The following is a 20,510-nucleotide window of genomic DNA, read 5'->3' as shown; positions in this document are numbered from 1 at the left end:
GAGCTCGAGACGCGTATAGCTCGCGCTCGCGCGTATAGGATTCCCGCGCTTTTTTCTTCAACGTCATAGTGATGTCATAAAACAGCCGAACAAACTGACAAGACAAAATGATTTATATATCGAAACTGAGTTTTCGTGATTTTCCAATGGATTTTAAAAATAGAAACTTTGGTTCAATTATATTAAAAACTTTATATTTTGAAAGAAGAGACTTGAAAGTGTAATATAATACCACTTTCGTGCTAAAATATGATATGAAATTGTAAATTCCCATACCCTTTAAATTAGAATTATCTTTCAGTTTCATATGTTAATTTTAAGGGGTCATCAATAAAACTAAAACACTACGAACATCCTCCTTAATTTCTTATGTAGAGACCTTTCTGAAACACCCTGTATATGAAAGATTTTTTACCTTGCCGAAAGCAGCCAAAAAAAAGTCACTAATATTCGTTTTAAATTTGACCTTGTAGAATTTTAGAAATCATCTATTATCAGAAAAGAATTATTTATTTTGCCTTTTTGCTCTCCCTTTGAGAAGACATTGGAATGTTTCGGAACCATGGGATTGGTTAGGCACTTTTGTTCAAAAACGACGGGGTTACTGCTTAGTGTTAATAGGCTGTAAAAACGATATTATTTCATGGGATAATGGTTGGTTTTATGCGAGATAATTTCTCAAACGCCACCTACTGAGGTACCATTAACGTTGAATTTTATGATTCATTTTTCTAAAAGCTTAATTCACAAAGATATAAGACTATCATATTTTTATATCAGGTATACATACATAGTATTCAGACATGGAGGAATTACACCTGGAGGCCATGCTACTTGGAGGACGAAATGAAGTACCACGTAGCATTACCTCCTGGTGTAAATGTTATAAACCCTTCTAGTCTGCAAAAACTTCCAAGGAAAGTTATGATGTTTCGTCGAATCACTGCTATGAAAACGGCGTCATTTGTAAAAAAAACCTTATAAAGATGATTTCCGACAGTAAATTGGTAAAATGTTTTTAGATAATTATTGTGCCATGAGAGAAATGCTATAATTTCTGTTTGAATGGCTATTGACTAACTTTGCTCATAGATGGCGTAACAATACCGCACTAAAGGTAAAACCATGAGTTAATAATATGTTAGCTCCCTATAAGTTACTCAGGCAATTCATTTTTATACTCCAGCGCTTTCTCCCGCGCCGCCGGCTTCCCAATTATATGCGACGCTCTGCGGCCACCACGTGAACGAAAATCTTATTTACTCTTCTTTCCGGTTTTTCTCCGGAAGCGCGTGTAGTGGAAGCTAGCCAATGATATCGGAGCTATTTAAGCAGCCGAATATTTCGCTCAGTAGCCTCGGTTAAGAAAACAGTTAAGAGATCAGTGGATTGGATTTAGCTCAGTTGTATAATAACAACTCTTATCTTTAGCATTCTTTATCAATATCGGTAAATTACATTGAATTCCTGCATTTTTTTGTCTCAGTACTGACACAAACGCCATGATTTAATGTTAAATTGTTAAAACATAAACATTCACGACTAAAACACTCCCTTGGTGAAAAAGCAGCCGACGACCCGAGGTCGAGGAGCCGTACAAGCGGTATTTTTTTTCGACAAGAGAGAGCGCAACATTCGGACTTTTTTCCCGCGCGGGCGAAATGAGAAGAAATCGCTGGATACATTACGCCTATGGAGCCTGAGTAACTTATAGGGAGCTAACATATTATTCACTTATGGTAAAACTGAGAAGGATCGAGGCAAACGTAATCGGTAGGCCGATTGTTTTCCTGTTATGTTTCAAACATTTCTGGGTTTATCAATATCAGTATAGGCAAGGGCTTGTATGTGTTAGAAGTTCAAATACATAGTTAACATGCTAGAGGACTAAAGGTGGAATTCATAATCGTGCGCTAAAGGCAGATGTTTGCGCACGACGCCCTGCCTTCGCCTGTACTAAATTGCGTTGCATTCGACGTTTATGAATTCCATCATAATACCATTTACATCAGGTGGCCAGACTACTTGTGTAAGTGGTATCAGGGATAGATTTAATTTTAGAAGTAGGAATGGAGAACAGCGTAATCTGGGCTCGCGTCATAGTTCCTCACCCCCTTCCCCGGGAAGGGGGGTATGGAAGAAGAGGCGGATCATAGCGATGGAGAGAAAAGGGAATTACGCATTTTTCGCCCTCCCCGTCAGCAACGTCATCAAAACGTAGTTTAAGTGAGCCAATAAGATAATTTAAACTTTTTGTTACGTGTTTGAGGGAGGGGCTCTATACTGGGCTATGAGTCGGACTGAAGTAAATACTAACCGTTCTCCATTCCTACTCCTAAAATTAAATCTATCCCTGGTGGTATGTAAATCCTTTTTTTTTGGCGTTAACCAAGCGATAAAGGTACTGTACGAGTGTATGCACTCTAATCGTTATGGTTGACCATGTTTTAAATCTCCATACTGACCTATAAAATTACAAGTGGCTGCCTGCAGTCTGTCCGGTTGACCTCGGTCGATATTTCCTGAAAAATGGTCATACTTTACCTTCGAATAAGAATGTATTATTACTTCAATCATAAGCTAAAAGATATGTTCCATAAGTATGACACTTTCTATACTTCATAATGCTAGAGACTTACTGAGAGTTAGTTCGAGAACGACAAGCGAGAATTGACTATACTCGGTTTTGCAGTCCATTTTCCTATTTAGTCTGTACTAAGCCTTTCACCGCGCGTCACTTTACGAGAATCTATGACGTATCATCTACGTCACTTCATGATAAGCTCTCAGTAACCAGTGAGAAACTTACGGAACATGAACTTATGGTATATGTTGATGAAAATTTAAATACAGAAGATGAATTTCAAACTTTAGGTTGGAACATATATCTTATGAACTTATGCTTCAATGAATGAGACAAGTTTTTCTTGTAATGAACTCCTGATAGAACCTATTGAGTTTTTCAAAATTCCAAACATTTCGTTGCATATATATGGTAACTTTCTTTCAATGTACTATTAAATAAACCAATTAAAATTTTAAACGAGCCTCATTTAGGATTTGTAGTATTCTTGACCCTTTGGAAAGGAGTACTTGCTGGGAGTCATTGAATTAGGTACCTCAATTCATCTCCCGGAATTTATAACAACAATCCGGTACCCGCGTGTGGCTTCTCTGTGTCTTTTATTAAAGAAAGGGCATGAAAATCTTCTCTCCATTGAGTCGAGATTGGCTTCATTTGGTCGTCACAGCGGGACATTCCCCAGTTACTTACGAAAGGGAAGAGATTCGAGAGAGAGAAAGACCACCTAGACGCGATCATCAGCAATTCCACAATCAAACAACAAGAAAAGTGCGCAAAAAACGCCATTTTTCTCCACCTATACAGGGTGTTTGTGAAAGGTCCATCAATAATGAAAGGGCGTATTTATTGGGCCATTTTGAGTCGAAAATGTTCTATGACATTTTTCCGTCCGGGCCACTGTTTTCAAGTTATGATTGGAGTAATTTACGGATGACCCCTTAAATTTAATTTAGAAATTGAAAGACAGCGCTAATTTAATGAAGGGGTCATCCCTAAAATATTCAAATCATAACTCGAAAACCGTGGCTCGGACGGCTAAATGTCATAGAACATTTTCGACTCAAAATGGCCCAATAAATACGCCCTTTCATTATTGATGGACTTTTCACAAACACCCTGTATAAGGTTAAAGGGATAGAGAATGAACACATGGAGTGTTCTCGAAAGTTTTAGAAGTTCCGAGTCCATATTTTTTGCAGGATTATAAATATACCAGGGATAGATTTAATTTTAGAAGTAGGAATGGAGAAAGGTTAGTATTTACTTCAGTCCGACTCATAGCCCAGTATAGAGCCCCTCCTTCCAACACGTAACGAAATGTTTAAATTATCTTATAGGCACACTTAAGAAACGTTTTGATGACGTTGCTGAAAAATACGTAATTTCTTTTTACCTCTGTCGCTATGACGCGCCTCTTCTTTCATACCCCTCCTTCCCGTGGAAGGTGGACTTTCATGAAATACGATTTTATAGCCAATTTTAAACAAGGTCAAGAGACTACACTTTTGTTTTCTATGCGAATATAGGCCAATAGTTACTTTAAAACTACCTCATGGCATACATCTTTTTTTTGACAATTTTTTCAATTAACCCTGTTTATGCTTTTGACTCGAAATTTCAAAGTTTATCTATCTGACTTCAAAATTTTAGAATCTCAGACTGGAATGTGTGGCAACAGAGTATTTGGAAAACACTGACAAAACATAGTCTCCTTGGTTTTTGGTTCCTTATATAATTTTCTTTTTAATTTGAAGTTTTGCTTTCACATCACCTTAAAGGTTACCCTTTTGCTTAGGATAATCTATACCCAAAAACCGGGAAGAAATACATTTATTTTCTACTCTCAAGGGTCACGAGCTAAGAGGTCAAAAGACTCGTCGCGCTTTATTTTATACAGTGTATAGGGAAGGAATATCTTGACCTCTCAGTGACCTTTATGTGTTGGCTGCCATGGACCGGTTAGTTGGACGACGATTGATAAAGCCACCCAGTTGCTTTCATATTGGGGATTATTCTTTATGAAATTTTTCTAGCTACCGAAGACTTGTCTTGATTTTTTTTAAGATTTCACTGAAGAATTTGGAGTATGTTAAAGGTTTTTTGAGATAGGAAAATGGAAATCTACGTGTACATTGTCAAAATAATATTCTTATACATTAAATTGGTAATTTTAGTTGTGTTTCAGCTTCATTGTTTAATATGATGTCCCAATACTGAAATTTCAAATTTGTTTGAAAAACTATTTTTTTACTTTTGCTAACCGCTTTGGCTTGCAAAAGTACTACTAAAACCTCTTTCAGCTGGCTGGTTAAACGCCTATCCCCCTTATTTCGTGTGCGGAGATTAGAAGCTATAAAATTGAACCACGACATCATAGATAGCGTCGAATATAATTAATTTAATTTTAGTGATGAAAATTTCACTTGAGAGCATGGAATCGAACCTTAATAGACAAGCTATCCCAGAGCTATTTTCACTTTAAGTTTAGTTTTCTTCATTACTGTCAACGTAATAATTGAGGTGATCCAAGTCTAGAATCAAAACACATTGTTAAATATGTAGTGTAACAAAAGCACATGGAATATAAAAGCATAACATTCCTAGGATAACAATTTATGAGCACAAAATGCCTTTATCCTCGAAACGAAATTCACTCGCACTATGAATTCGTCATACACTAGAAATGTTGCGGACGAACACATAATAAAAATGGCATTCCAATTAAATGAAGTTTTTCCTCAAATAAGGTTCAAAATCTGAAGAACATTCCATATAATGTGAACTGAAAGTGGAAAGTTTTAGCGTGCACTGTGCTGTGGGATAAATTCGTAGACGCGTGGTTGCTACGTGTTGTATACCTAAAGGCAGTCTAGTAAGATTTAATCATGGTCCAAACGCCATGCGTCTCGATCAGTCTCGGAGAGGTTTATTTTTTTTTGGTTTCTCAACTTGTTTATTTCTTACCCTCCCCTTTTACAATTCATCCTAGCGCCAGTTGTGAAGCTAGACAAGAACCATTGCCACGTTACCGCTCAGTAATACACTTCTCTGAAGTACACGACTTCCAGAAATATCAAGCGCAAAAAAGTTCGAGCATCGGTGATAGTCTGCCTTTAGGCTTTCGGGATAAGAGAAACAGATAGCCACGAAAGAAGTCTCGTAATTCGATCGAGCAGGGTGCTACGTCACCCCTCTCTTCCCCGCTAAGCCTGAACTGTTCAGGGTATAAAACAGGTTAGGCCTTGTTTAGGCCTAGGCTTTCTCCAGCTTACAATTCCCTTTTTCTAGGCTTCCTTCCTTCCACTCATCCTCCTACTTTTATTCTTTCAAATCGAGAGAGTGACGAGAAAATCTGCCTAAGATAAATGTTCCTTCGAGATGAACCGCCTTAGTTGTTGTAGCATCGCGAATTTGCAAAAAGTAAGGAATAAAAAAAATATGGTATAACGAAAAGCTTAAGGGAGCACTACCCCAATCTGGGACCTTTTAAAGGGATACTTATAATGCAATTTTGTTTGAAGCACTTTTTAAGAAATGAACCATTCACTCGAGGTCTATTTTGTACAATATATATATTATATTATATTATTAATATAATATAATATAATATCAAGAAGCGCTATCTAGTTTATTAGGGAGAAGGTAAAAATTCACCACACTTATAGCTTTATCTCCAGTCCAAATGTAGGTTCGAAGTTAATTCCCGCCTCTAAATTACAACCGCAGCATCTCATTGGTTCTTGAAAACTCACGTCAGCGCGACGCGAATAACAAAAATTACGTATTTTGCGACTGAGGAGAGGCGAAAGAGCCCGACCTCCTTTTACGTCCCCCCTTGTATTTTGAAAGGGGGGCTGAGACTATGTAGCGCGAATACTCAGGCATACTTAAACCTTCTCCCTAGTAAACTAGATATCGCTTCTTGATAATATAATATAATAATATTATATAATAATACAATTACTATATTATATAATCCGCCTTGATCCTACGCTTTATAACGTATCTATATTTCTTTATTGCAACACTCACTATCATCTTCAACACTTGAAAAATTTAAAAATTTAACAAGAAAATTCTTAAATCTGGATACACCCGTCTTCACTAATCCCGCATTTAACAGTTACAGTTGCAGCGTTACTGTCAGACTGACAGACATGGTTCCGTGTTTGTGTTTAAAATAATTAGGTATTGGGAGCAGGAATTGGTAAAAACCTCCCTTACTAAGTGTCAATCACCTACTTTGCCAATTGGACGTGTTGCATGGACCACTGTCATTTGAAGGACATTTCGGTGTCCTTTATCTATGTATCTCGTTTGCAATTAGTTAAGTATTCCTTTAATGTTTTAACTTGTATTTGTCCTTATTAGCATGCACACGAGCCTTCAAAATTGTACTTAATATCTTTTTCATTAAATTTTAAATATTTAAAATTTTAGTATAAATAACAAAAAAGCAATATTTTTTCCGAGCTTTAATTCCCTGAAGTGGCAATTAACATTTTCTCTCATACTCATATTAACCCATAAATTAGAGAGTTCATGAATTTTACTATGCAACAAATGAAACTCCTCAAATAGTAATTACAAGAAAAATTGTAGCTCGGAACCAGAAAGAAGAAGAAATTCTCTTATTTTTCAAGATTACCAAGATAAACAGAACCACGACTTTTGTCACACTGCGAAATGTTTTGTATTCACTCGCACCATTCGGTGGACACTACGCAGCCACACCATAGAGGCGCCGAAATATGCCGTATTCCCTAGAGATTTGTCGCCAAAAAGCATGGCCTACACAAGCGCCCCTCTCCAGACAATTTTTGGGTTTAAAGAAACCAACAGTATTGTATAATGTTTAATTTTAGAATTAATTATTGTGAGCCGATCCTGAATGTAGTGCAATATCAGGTCGACTCGTGGCGAAGTCGGGCAAGCCCGTTCAACTTCGCCCAGTTCCAAAAATAGAGTTAATATCGAAGGGTCCCAATGGAACCCGATCAGATATTAAGCTGATCAGAACAGATACTACACATGATCTTAGCCAAAAGGCCGAGAAGCGATACCAATTACACGGTTAATTAAGCTTAAACATTTCATTAATTAACGCTAATTAATGAACAAAATAAAGAAATCCATTACTAGAAATTATAGAAAAGATTCATCTCGAATCACATATGACGTGTCTGGCAGCACTGTACTGACTGACTACGCTAGGGTAACAAGGGTTGCTAAATTTAATTGTTTAATTTATAAGTACATAAATTAGTTTTCCCTGAACATCTGTATTCGGCAGGTATAAAATTTTTAAAGGTGCTAATTGAAAATATATATTGTTATTTAAATAAAAATATATAAAATGGGTTCCTCACGCACATATGCACTTCAATTTAATACTTTTAAAATAATTAAGCATGTAAATAATTGACGTTTGCTTAGGCCTTTTTGTTATAATTTGTATTTTAGCTGAATAATAACTATAGTCAGTTACAAAGACAAAAGAAGATTTATTAAAAGGGTGACAAAAAAAACTGAGGCTCTGAGCCAAACTAAATCTAACTGGAACTGGGGTTACTCATGGCCAACCCGTAAAAATATTGATGACATGCCTTTTATCATAGGTTTATCATGCCTCTAAGTACACAAATATGGGTTACAACTGGCCATCTTTCGCTGGCTACTGTGACGTTAGAACTCGCATAGCGCTAACATCTGAAGAGAGAAAAATTTGAAATTCCTCTCGCGGTGCAGCCACCAAGTGGTCGAGACGATTACTAAATGGGTCACGTGAAAAAAAAAACCACCCAATGGAATAAAGGAGATTTTTACGTTTCGTATAGGCAGGCATTGGGGGGGGGGGAACGAATTTTACTTGAGAAACCCCAAAATCCCTCTCTCTCGTGAGATAGGGGCGGTTTCAGTCCTGAAACATTCTAAAAGGGATAAAAGAAACGCTAGGCTAGGCAGTACAATTTTGTATTGAAGTTGAGGTGATAAATGATACGGAGAGAGTATAGGGTTTCATTAAAGGGAGCCATACAAACACTATTGCCATAGGAGTAGCAGCCATATCTCTACTTAGAGGCATGATAAACTTATGCTTTTATAGATTACGTTTGTGTTTCTCATGTTCAATGCGTGCGCTACAACTCCTAACACTTTTCGCATTTGCTTATTTATGTTTCAGCCAATCACAAGCTTTTAGATTATGACATACGTGCACCCACAATGGCTCAGTCGTATGGCAAGATGGCCGGCCGGCACTCCTAAGTGCTCCAATCGGTTCGAAGTTATGTCATCATTACATACCCCTTTGGGAACCACTTTAAAATATGGACTACATTATAAAACCCCGCAGACATGAATTTAAAGAAAAAAATCACCATGTAATATTTTCCAAATGGGTGGTTGTAAACAGTTTTTCATTAAACAACTTAACATGGAACAGAGTACATACTCGTAAACCTGTTTTATCTATACTACGTTCTACCTTAGTAATTAGCAATTAAGAAAACGGTATTGATATCAGTATATCTTGGCAGCGTAATAGAAGCCCATCCCCATAATGGTAAATGATACCATTTTGGACACGAGTCGGGATCGACTTTGATACATTAGCGAAACGCGTTAGGTCGGACCATCATCTTGTGAGGCCCGGTAACGATGTATAAGTTTAGACTGGGTTAGTTGACAGTAGGGTTTAAGTGTAGATTCAACGTTTAAGTCATGGTCAAGAGTGACAACAGAAATGGTACTGGTCCGTTTGGGCTATTCAAATGGGTACCAGTTAGGCCAGACGGTAGCTGAGTAGAAAATAAATACAAAATGATGGATTAGGAGCAGGGCGCTAGCTCTTCTCTTCAACTTGCTCGGGTCTTCTTCTTTCTTCCTATAGTGATGCGGTGTTTTCGTTCAACGCGCGTGCAATCGTCTTCTTGCCTTTGGGAAGCTTAAGCCGTATTTAGTATAGAGTAATTAAATAAGGAGTATTTATTATGAGGAAGTGATACACAAAATTATACTTATTTAGGAATTCTGATACGCATTGCATGATTTCCAATTTTACCTTAAAGACTTGGTCTCCGGAAAACGCTCCTTTTGTTTATTTTTTTGTGTAGACTTGCTTATCATTACTGATATACAGGGTGTTTCAGAAAGGTCTGTCAGAGTTTAAGGTGGATGTTCTTTAGACGATTTCGAGTCAAAAATGTTTTGTGACAATTTGCCATAAGGAACACCGTTTGCTACAAGTTAAGATTGGTGTGTTTTTCAGATGATATCTTAATATTAATAACAAAGAACCTGAAATACAATGCTAATTTAATTAAGGGATCATCCATAAAATACTCTAATCATAACCCTTAGGGCAAAATGTCGGCTAAAGAACACCCCCCCCCCCACACACACACAATTTCTGATAGAAGCATCCTGTAAAATTTCGGAACTATATTTCGGAAACATAATCGATTTTAGCCAAAAAATAACTCAACACGAAAGTTAAAGGTCATCCGTGACTTCAACCTAAACCACTCTCTCCTTAATTGAATTATTCATAAGATTACTACATAAAGGCTATGACACAAACTAAGGATCTGTTTTTAGATGATATTTTAAAAACTAATTTCCCATAATTTCCCAGGTTTACCAGAATATACCTTTCTTACAACAATTAGCAAAAATGGTTTCCATTAAAATTTTAATGATCGGTTACTTTACTGGTTTAAATTTATTTCTAGGAGTAAAACTATTTATTTAATTTATCCAAGGATATTTCTAAGTGGTTGGAAGGTAGAGAGAATTCAAGTGGTCCTTAGTTACAACTTCAGTTTCGAATATATACATCTTTTAATGGGATTTTTTTGATTTCAATCCCGCCATGTATTTTTATATTAATAATAATTGATTATTTTTTCATTTAAGGATGAGAAAAATAATCTTTCAAAATATCAATTTGATTCAGATTGATTAGGGGTTTATATCGCCCAACTTTTTAATTTTTTTATATATATATATATAATTTTTTTCTTTTGGTTTAAAACTTTGAAAGTCAATGCACCTTGTGACTATCAAACTCTATTTTGGTTTATGTAAAGATGTAAGAATTTGGCACGTTAAACATCTAATGTTTTCAAAACACGGTCGGTACTGACGACTCAAAAATGTAATCTATGTTTACTAACATCAGTTTGACAGCGCCTCACCAGGCGTAGCTTTACGATAATCTATGACGTATTACCTACTTATGTTACAAATCTTATGAACTAAAATTACTAAGAATATAAATCAGCTGGCCATGTCGAGCTGTTGACTCTACGCAAAATAATAGACAATTTACAAGAGAGGTCGCTTTTTATCGTCTGCTTGATGCGAGGGGGCAGACACTTGAGAACTCTGGTGTACAATATGTCTTGAACTCAATGTACTGTCAAAGCTGAACTCAGAGTTCCGAAGGCTTTGAACTCAATGCACTGTCAAAGCTGAACTCTTTTGAACTCAGGTGTACACAGATATCCCGAGCGTCTACCCCCTCGGCTTGATGTATAGAGTTAATACGGAACATCCGGTATGTGGATCCAAAGACCATAGATAGGGCTTCAAAATTACCAGGGTCATTCCACACCGATTTGAACGACCATGTTACCATGGGTCGGCCGATCTCAATGAAATTTTAACCACGTTAACTATCAACCATTTGATGGTGAAAGCCCAAATCTTAGCCCAAAATATTAATTAGAACCAAAAGTAGAGGCTTTTGAACAAAAGTCCCGTTTTTAGGTGTGCGCCATGACCATATTCGTACCCCTAAGCATAATGTTGAATAACTTTTTTGCATTTTGGTCAAATTTTGTAATATTTTCAGATAAAGGGTAATATAACCAGTAGATTTCAATAGTGCTAACGATATGTCTCTATCGTGAACGGTTCTCTCGTAAATAGGGGTCAATTTCAAAATTTCGAAGAGCGGGGGGTCAACTTTGAAGCAAAACTCTACAAAGGCGTTAACTTCGATGTTTTTGATTTTATAAGGTATCGATAGCCCTATTCCTAGGCTTTAACGTGATACCAGATTTGTTCGTGATATTTTGGTTCTAAAGCACAAAAAACGTAAAAAACCAAATTTCAAGAAAAACACGTTTTTAGGCGAAAATATTTTTTTTTATTGCGCGAGGAAAACCATTATTTAGCTATAAATAATACTTGTGCATTGTCTAGGCATATTTTGGGAATTGTCAATTTCCCTAAATATGCCTAGAAAGTTCCGATTTAACTTTGTCATTCCTCAAAAACCTGCTAAAGGAAGTCATTTTCTTCTTTGGTGGCTTCCATAACATGAGGCCCCATACACGTCTTTATCGTATTTTGCTGTTACGAACTCTACAACAGAAATATCATCAAATATAATTGTATTCACGTTGGCATCAACAGAAATATCATCAAATGTAGTTGTATTCACGTTGGCATCAACAGAAATATCATCAAATGTAGTTGTATTCACGTTGGTATCAACAGAAATATCATCAAATGTAGTTGTATTCACGTTGGTATCAACAGAAATATCATCAAATGTAGTTGTATTCACGTTGGTATCAACAGAAATATCATCAAATGTAGTTGTATTCACGTTGGTATCAACAGAAATATCATCAAATGTAGTTGTATTCACGTTGGTATCAACAGAAATATCATCAAATATAATTGTATTCACGTTGGCATCAACAGAAATATCATCAAATGTAGTTGTATTCACGTTGGTATCAACAGAAATATCATCAAATGTAGTTGTATTCACGTTGGTATCAACAGAAATATCATCAAATGTAGTTGTATTCACGTTGGTATCAACAGAAATATCATCAAATGTAGTTGTATTCACGTTGGTATCAACAGAAATATCATCAAATGTAGTTGTATTCACGTTGGTATCAACAGAAATATCATCAAATATAATTGTATTCACGTTGGCATCAACAGAAATATCATCAAATGTAGTTGTATTCACGTTGGTATCAACAGAAATATCATCAAATGTAGTTGTATTCACGTTGGTATCAACAGAAATATCATCAAATGTAGTTGTATTCACGTTGGTATCAACAGAAATATCATCAAATATAATTGTATTCACGTTGGCATCAACAGAAATATCATCAAATGTAGTTGTATTCACGTTGGTATCAACAGAAATATCATCAAATGTAGTTGTATTCACGTTGGTATCAACAGAAATATCATCAAATGTAGTTGTATTCACGTTGGTATCAACAGAAATATCATCAAATGTAGTTGTATTCACGTTGGTATCAACAGAAATATCATCAAATATAATTGTATTCACGTTGGCATCAACAGAAATATCATCAAATGTAGTTGTATTCACGTTGGTATCAACAGAAATATCATCAAATGTAGTTGTATTCACGTTGGTATCAACAGCAATATCATCAAATGTAGTTGTATTCACGTTGGTATCAACAGAAATATCATCAAATGTAGTTGTATTCACGTTGGTATCAACAGAAATATCATCAAATGTAGTTGTATTCACGTTGGTATCAACAGAAATATCATCAAATATAATTGTATTCACGTTGGCATCAACAGAAATATCATCAAATGTAGTTGTATTCACGTTGGTATCAACAGAAATATCATCAAATGTAGTTGTATTCACGTTGGTATCAACAGAAATATCATCAAATGTAGTTGTATTCACGTTGGTATCAACAGAAATATCATCAAATGTAGTTGTATTCACGTTGGTATCAACAGAAATATCATCAAATGTAGTTGTATTCACGTTGGTATCAACAGAAATATCATCAAATATAATTGTATTCACGTTGGCATCAACAGAAATATCATCAAATGTAGTTGTATTCACGTTGGTATCAACAGAAATATCATCAAATGTAGTTGTATTCACGTTGGTATCAACAGAAATATCATCAAATGTAGTTGTATTCACGTTGGTATCAACAGAAATATCATCAAATGTAGTTGTATTCACGTTGGTATCAACAGAAATATCATCAAATGTAGTTGTATTCACGTTGGTATCAACAGAAATATCATCAAATATAATTGTATTCACGTTGGCATCAACAGAAATATCATCAAATGTAGTTGTATTCACGTTGGTATCAACAGAAATATCATCAAATGTAGTTGTATTCACGTTGGTATCAACAGAAATATCATCAAATGTAGTTGTATTCACGTTGGTATCAACAGAAATATCATCAAATGTAGTTGTATTCACGTTGGTATCAACAGAAATATCATCAAATGTAGTTGTATTCACATTGGTATCAACATCCTCATCTATTGCAACCAAAAACATTTGTGCTGAACGAATCTCGTGATTTTGACTAGCCGCAGAATGGAATTCCTTTTATTATTCGCATGGTAAAAGCCCCTGTGACGGTATTGTCATGTCGTGCTTCCTTACAAAACATCGAAAATTATCAAATATTAAAGCCTTTACAATTCTATGAATGGTCAGCAAGAAGAATTCTTGTACTTTTTTTTTTTACATTTCGAAAGAGGATGTTAAACTTCATCAACTATATCTTGAAGAACATCTTTCCAAGGCTAATAATGTCATTGGCCCTCGAAGCCACCATAAATTCCTTCCAGATCACACAAATGTGCAGACTTGCACGAGATTCGTTCAGCAGTATATGAGGATGTTGATACCAACGTGAATACAACTACATTTGATGATATTTCTGTTGATGCCAACGTGAATACAATTATATTTGATGATATTTCTGTTGTAGAGTTCGTAACAGCAAAATACGATAAAGACGTGTATGGGGCCTCATGTTATGGAAGCCACCAAAGAAGAAAATGACTTCCTTTAGCAGGTTTTTGAGGAATGACAAAGTTAAATCGGAACTTTCTAGGCATATTTAGGGAAATTGACAATTCCCAAAATATGCCTAGACAATGCACAAGTATTATTTATAGCTAAATAATGGTTTTCCTCGCGCAATAAAAAAAAATATTTTCGCCTAAAAACGTGTTTTTCTTGAAATTTGGTTTTTTACGTTTTTTGTGCTTTAGAACCAAAATATCACGAACAAATCTGGTATCACGTTAAAGCCTAGGAATAGGGCTATCGATACCTTATAAAATCAAAAACATCGAAGTTAACGCCTTTGTAGAGTTTTGCTTCAAAGTTGACCCCCCGCTCTTCGAAATTTTGAAATTGACCCCTATTTACGAGAGAACCGTTCACGATAGAGACATATCGTTAGCACTATTGAAATCTACTGGTTATATTACCCTTTATCTGAAAATATTACAAAATTTGACCAAAATGCAAAAAAGTTATTCAACATTATGCTTAGGGGTACGAATATGGTCATGGCGCACACCTAAAAACGTGACTTTTGTTCAAAGGCCTCTACTTTTGGTTCTAATTAATATTTTGGGCTAAAATTTGGGCTTTCACCATCAAATGGTTGATAGTTAACGTGGTTAAAATTTCATTAAGATCGGCCGACCCATGGTAACATGGTCGTTCGAATCGGTGTGGAATGACCCACCAGTCTTTTAGTTTGAAGCCATATTTAATGTCTTTGCATTCCCATACCGGACTTTCCGTCTTAAACAAACAAGATGGTCAAATACCACATTCAACTCTACCCCTTTTAAGGTCAGTAATCATTGTATAAGTTTCAAAATTCAAACCAAGGCTTAAAAAATATGTTTTAATTTCTATGCTAACAGCATGTGTATTAGCCACAACATCTTTTATTACAATTCTAAAATTTCAATTTGTTCAAAGTTTTTCATTCATAAATATGTTTAAGAAGAAGACCAGTAATCGTTGCTCGTCGAACATTATCCCTAGTTCCCAAAATTAAAGATAGCGAGCATCGACTGTCAATATACAAAGGGAGTTCAGGAGTAGAGAAGCTCAATCTCTGAAAAAGATGTCATCATGGGTATATTTTTGTTCCAAAGGGATAGATTGCTTCCTGACTGACCCATGTAGCCGCCATTGAAATATTTATCATATTCCCCCATTGAAGATTTTACACAAGCCTCAGGCCCAGCTTTAAGCTATTTCTCCTGCCATAGGTAGTATTTTTTTTATGAGGATCGCAGTGAAATACCCGTATCGATTGGTACTATTTATCGGATGTTTTGCATTAAATAGAATAGTGTTCTAATTCATATCGATTAACACCATAAGTTTGTCACTGGTTACTGAGAACTTGACATAGAGTGACGTAGGTGAATAGATTTTTGTAAAGCGCTGTCAAAGGCTTTGATGGACTGCGAAACCGAGTGTAGTCAACTCTCGTGTTGTTCTCTGAGGTGTTTCTTAAATAATAAATTAAATATAATTGATATTAATTATTTTAATCGTCATTAATTTACCTTAATTCAAGTTAAGTCGTTTTAAGAAACATTATTCCTAAAATAATTTTAAACATCGCTATTCTTAACGTTTTAATTCTGGTGTATGCCTTTTTAAGAATTTTTGGAAATTTAGGGTACATAAGGCGATTGAGTCACAAGAAGTGATAAAAAATTTAAGCCCGCAATTGTGGTGGAAGCCCTGCCATTGGAAGGCTAGACGTTTCTCGTAATCCTAGCCGATCGCCGCGAACATCTTAACCCTTACCATGATAATGAAGTAGAAACCAATTGCTCTCTGTGAACTTCGAACGCGGTCCGGGATACGTTTGCTCCGATTTGCCAAATGCGAACGCGGTGACAGACACACAGACACTTCCAGTGTAATACCTCTCCGTGACGTCATCGTAAATATATCAAGAGGTAAAATATTCTGACCCCTATTGTAGTCCTCAAACCAACTTGTTCATAATTCCTTGGCTTAAAAATTCCCTTTTTAACAAAGAGAGGAGCTGTAGCGATGGGAGACTTCTAGAATAGCACTTGAGAAATTTCCGACAGGGCATATCCTGTCATATCTCGGCCATTGTTTGCCCTAGAAATGTATTTTTCCTCCCTGAATTTTTTTTTTCAAGATAAAATTCTAAAAAGAAGTAGAGTCGCTTAGTGACGAAATATGAAACCAGAAAACTTTACTTTATTCATATTATGTTTTATATTTTTAAACTTTTAACCTTATATCTTATTGAATTCCTTTGAATTATCTTTCTTTAGATGTGCATGTACAATGCGTATTTGCAATATTTAGAAATACAATATTTTTGAAAGAGGTTCGAATAACAATTTTTTTTTACGAAAAATATTTTTATCAATGGTTTTTATTTTCACATTGAAACTGTATCTGGATTTTTAAATATTTCATTATCATAACGTTACTTCTAAGAAGAACGGAAATAACCCAAAAATTATTTTTTTACAGTGTCTGGAAATAGCAGTACTGCAAACGAAACCAATCGTTTTACTTAGCAGCAGATCCGTGAAAATGAATAATTAATAAGCAAGACGCATTTGATTTTGCCAGAAATGATCGAAAGTGTGGTCAAAGTTTGTTTAAGTGAACTTTGGATTAATTTAACCTAATCAAACCCTAAATAACCAAACATAACCTAATCACACCCAAAATAACCAAACTTAACCTAATCAAACCCAAAATAACCAAACCCAAAATAACCAAACCTAACCTAAGCAAACTCAAAATAACCAAACTTAACCTCATCAAAACCCAAAATAACCAAATCTAACCTAATCAAACCCAAAATAACCAAACCCAACCTAATCAAATACAATACAACCAAAACTAACCTGATCAAACCTAAAATAACCAAACCCAACCTAATCAAACCGAAAATAACCAAATCTAACCTGATCAAACACAATATAACCAAACATAACCTGATTAAATACAATTGGGGTTTCATTCAATGTCGTATCAACGAAATACTTTCGAATCTAAAGTCAGTTGATTTGGTAGTCACGAATATGATTATCCATTTTCACACTAACGAAATTTTGATAATGCGATTTTTGAAAGTATCTCAATCTCATTTAATAAACTCTATTGTGTCTACATTCTGATGCATCATAGTACTGCCTCTTATAATACAAAGTGCCTACAGCGCAGGCGCCGACAAGCGAAATAGAAGGCAGTGTCTTGCTCCCGGTGTTTCTCTCTCGTGGCTCCATTGAAAAGCTTCATTATTATCCCTGAAAAGAATCCAGATGTTCAACTTCACTCTAAACTTCATTAGTTGGTCACAAAAGTTTCGATATTAACCCCAATTTAATTCATAGTTTTCCAATTAAAAATTATATGATAAGACACAAACATGTTACTCTTTTTGCGTATAGTTTCGTGTCCCTAAACCATTAATCAAACCTTAAACCATCAGTTGCCCAAATACATAAATCGAAATCCGTAAACCAAATCGAATAGTTAACGATATCCGCTTCTGGGGTGATAATGATAGTCAATATAACAAAATACTGCGAGCAGGTGGGAATCTATTCTTCATTGACTTTTGCTCGTAAGAAACCGCAGAGCCTCTAAAGGGGAGTCTTGTTCAGGAAAGAGGAGGGAAAAATTCCGAAGCACACCGTTCGAATAGTTCTGCACGTCTTCCGTATACAGTAGAGGAGTTGACACTCTTGCTTTTACCATTACATATGTGAAAAAGTGTATATATTTACGCGAATAAGAAAAATTTACTTCTATTAACATACTTCTAGAAAGCGCAGAAAATTGTTTTGTACAACCCTATTCAAGGAGGGTGTTATCTTTCTCTTGTATCCAAATCTTGTATCCAAATCTTGTATCCAAATCTTTACAAATATTTCAAACTTGTATAGCTTTAAGCCTACAAGGGGAAGTTTCTCAGCGTCATTGAACCTACGATCATCGCACGTTGAGAAACTTTCCATAAAAGCTACCTACGTCATTGGGAAAGGATTTGGGTAGCGGTCACCCCAGGTCAACGCCAACCGTCACTATAACCCGGCAGAAGAGCCAAGGCGAAAACTATGCCTGCTCTTTGGCGACATTGACCTGGGGATGCACCTATAAATTGAGGGACTCTCCCTTTGTATCTTCAGAACTGCACGAACGAGCTAGAGAGATCCTCGCCCAATAGATCAGCAACGTACCCAAACCAAAGGGTCACGAGTTTTAGTAAATAAAGAGTTAGGTTTTAATTATAGAGGTCTCAGAAAGAAGTTATTTCAATTAGTTAAGATAGTTCGCTAGCCTTAAGGTTTGTTTCAGTCCGAACCTTAAGTCAAAACACGCTCTCCCAAAAGAACCCTAACGAGGAATCGCATCGAGCGCCTAAACAGTCGCCAAATCGGATTTGCATGGGCTGCTTTTTCTTCATGGTGACCGAAACCGAGGGATTTAACCGCTATTTAAGATAAGTGAACTTTCGTTAAACTGAACTAAAATAAATTAACTAGTCACGTAAAATCTCGTGCGATTCAGTAGTCACGTAAAATCTCGTGAAAATTAAAATTAACCAGACGCGTAAAATCTCGCGCAATAAATTAACTAGACTCGTAAAATCTCGGGCAACCACGCTAATTACACGTAAAACCTCGTGCAACCTAATTAAAATAACATTAAACCGCTAATTAATCACGTAAAATCGTAAAAGCTCGTGAAAATTAGACTCGTAAAATCTCGTGAACGTTAATTAACATTAAATCGTTAATTAATCACGTAAAATCTCGTGAAACTACGTCAATTAGACTCGTAAAATCTCGTGGACGCTAATTAACTAAATCGCTAATTATCACTTAAAATAAAACAGCTAATTAATTACGTAAACTCTCGTGAAATTAATTAGAATAAAGTAAAATGCCTAACAATAACGCTTCAAATAACGCGTCGGAGTCGAACACCAAAACATCGGTACCGGACGGACGAACGAACGCGCCTACCGGAGGAGCAACTAACACGACCACTAAAAACGCTTTACAACTAGCAAAAGCAAATAGGAAAAGTACGCGAAGTGCCGCGACTAGAAAAATAAATCAAATTAAAACGTTGATCAATGATCCAAATACGAGTGTGGATGATCTGGAAGACGCGCTATCCAGCTTGGCGGAAAAGGAAGAGGACCTCATTAAAATTGACGCACGTGTCGAGGCCCTAATTGAAGATGACCAAGAAATGGAAAAGGAGATCGACGAGGCGATCTTAAGAAGGGAAGAGATATCCGACATAAGGAGAACAACACAGCGGATAATCCAGAGGAAGCAGACCGCTACCCAAACCAACGCGACGTCCAACTATTCGACGTCAACGGTTTACAACGTCTCCACCCTAAACCCACTGGCACCTCCGATGGTCCCTCAGTCAGCTTTACCGGCAGGATCGCCCGCAATAGTACCGCAAAATCAGGCGACAATTCAGCCGCAACTCACGACGCAAAATCAGGCGCCAATTCAGCCGCAACTCACGACGCAAAATCAGGCGCCAATTCAGCCGCAACTCACGACGCAAAATCAGGCGCCAATTCAGCCACCACTCCCGACGCAAAACGCTGCGTCCAACAACCAGCCATCCCCATCCACCAGTCATCAAGTTCCGGTCATCGGGCCAAGCCAGCAAAACATGGTACCGCAGCAGCAACCAATCAGCGCGGGAAATTTCTCCAACTACAACGGCACCGAGGTGAGACTACCTACGTACACGGTCCCCACATTTCGCGGAGATCATACAAAATGGAACGCCTTCTGGTCGAGATTCAAGGCAACAGTAGAAAACAACCAACGACTTAGTAAGGTTGAAAAACTAATATATTTGAACTCTTTTTTGGAGGGGGAGGCTTTTGAAGCCATTGACGGGTTAGTTGAATGTGATGAATCGTATGACGAAGCCGTCACATTATTAAAAAATAGATTTGATAAGAGTAGGGTCGCGGTGCATGTACACATGCAAAACCTAATGAGAATTCAGCCAGTAACCAGTTCGAGCAACGTAGATGGTCTTAGAGCAATGCTAAAT

At 36.4% G+C, this 20,510-nt stretch overlaps 1 non-coding gene across 1 annotated transcript; it reads right to left on the bottom strand.

Annotated features, from left to right (window-relative positions):
• Positions 1-7,455: 7,455 nt before the first annotated feature.
• Positions 7,456-7,645, bottom strand: LOC149679532 (U2 spliceosomal RNA). The gene has a single exon (XR_016365953.1). It is a non-coding gene; the product is annotated as a U2 spliceosomal RNA (small nuclear RNA).
• Positions 7,646-20,510: the final 12,865 nt, after the last annotated feature.

This window comes from Phalangium opilio, unplaced genomic scaffold (assembly GCF_054372755.1).
Source record: "Phalangium opilio isolate 3A_F unplaced genomic scaffold, DU_Popi_V2 ptg000041l_1, whole genome shotgun sequence".
In the NCBI taxonomy this organism is placed as follows: domain Eukaryota; kingdom Metazoa; phylum Arthropoda; class Arachnida; order Opiliones; family Phalangiidae; genus Phalangium; species Phalangium opilio.
The sequence above is the reverse complement of the archived record's forward strand: the minus strand, read 5'-3'. Positions and strand labels throughout refer to the sequence as shown.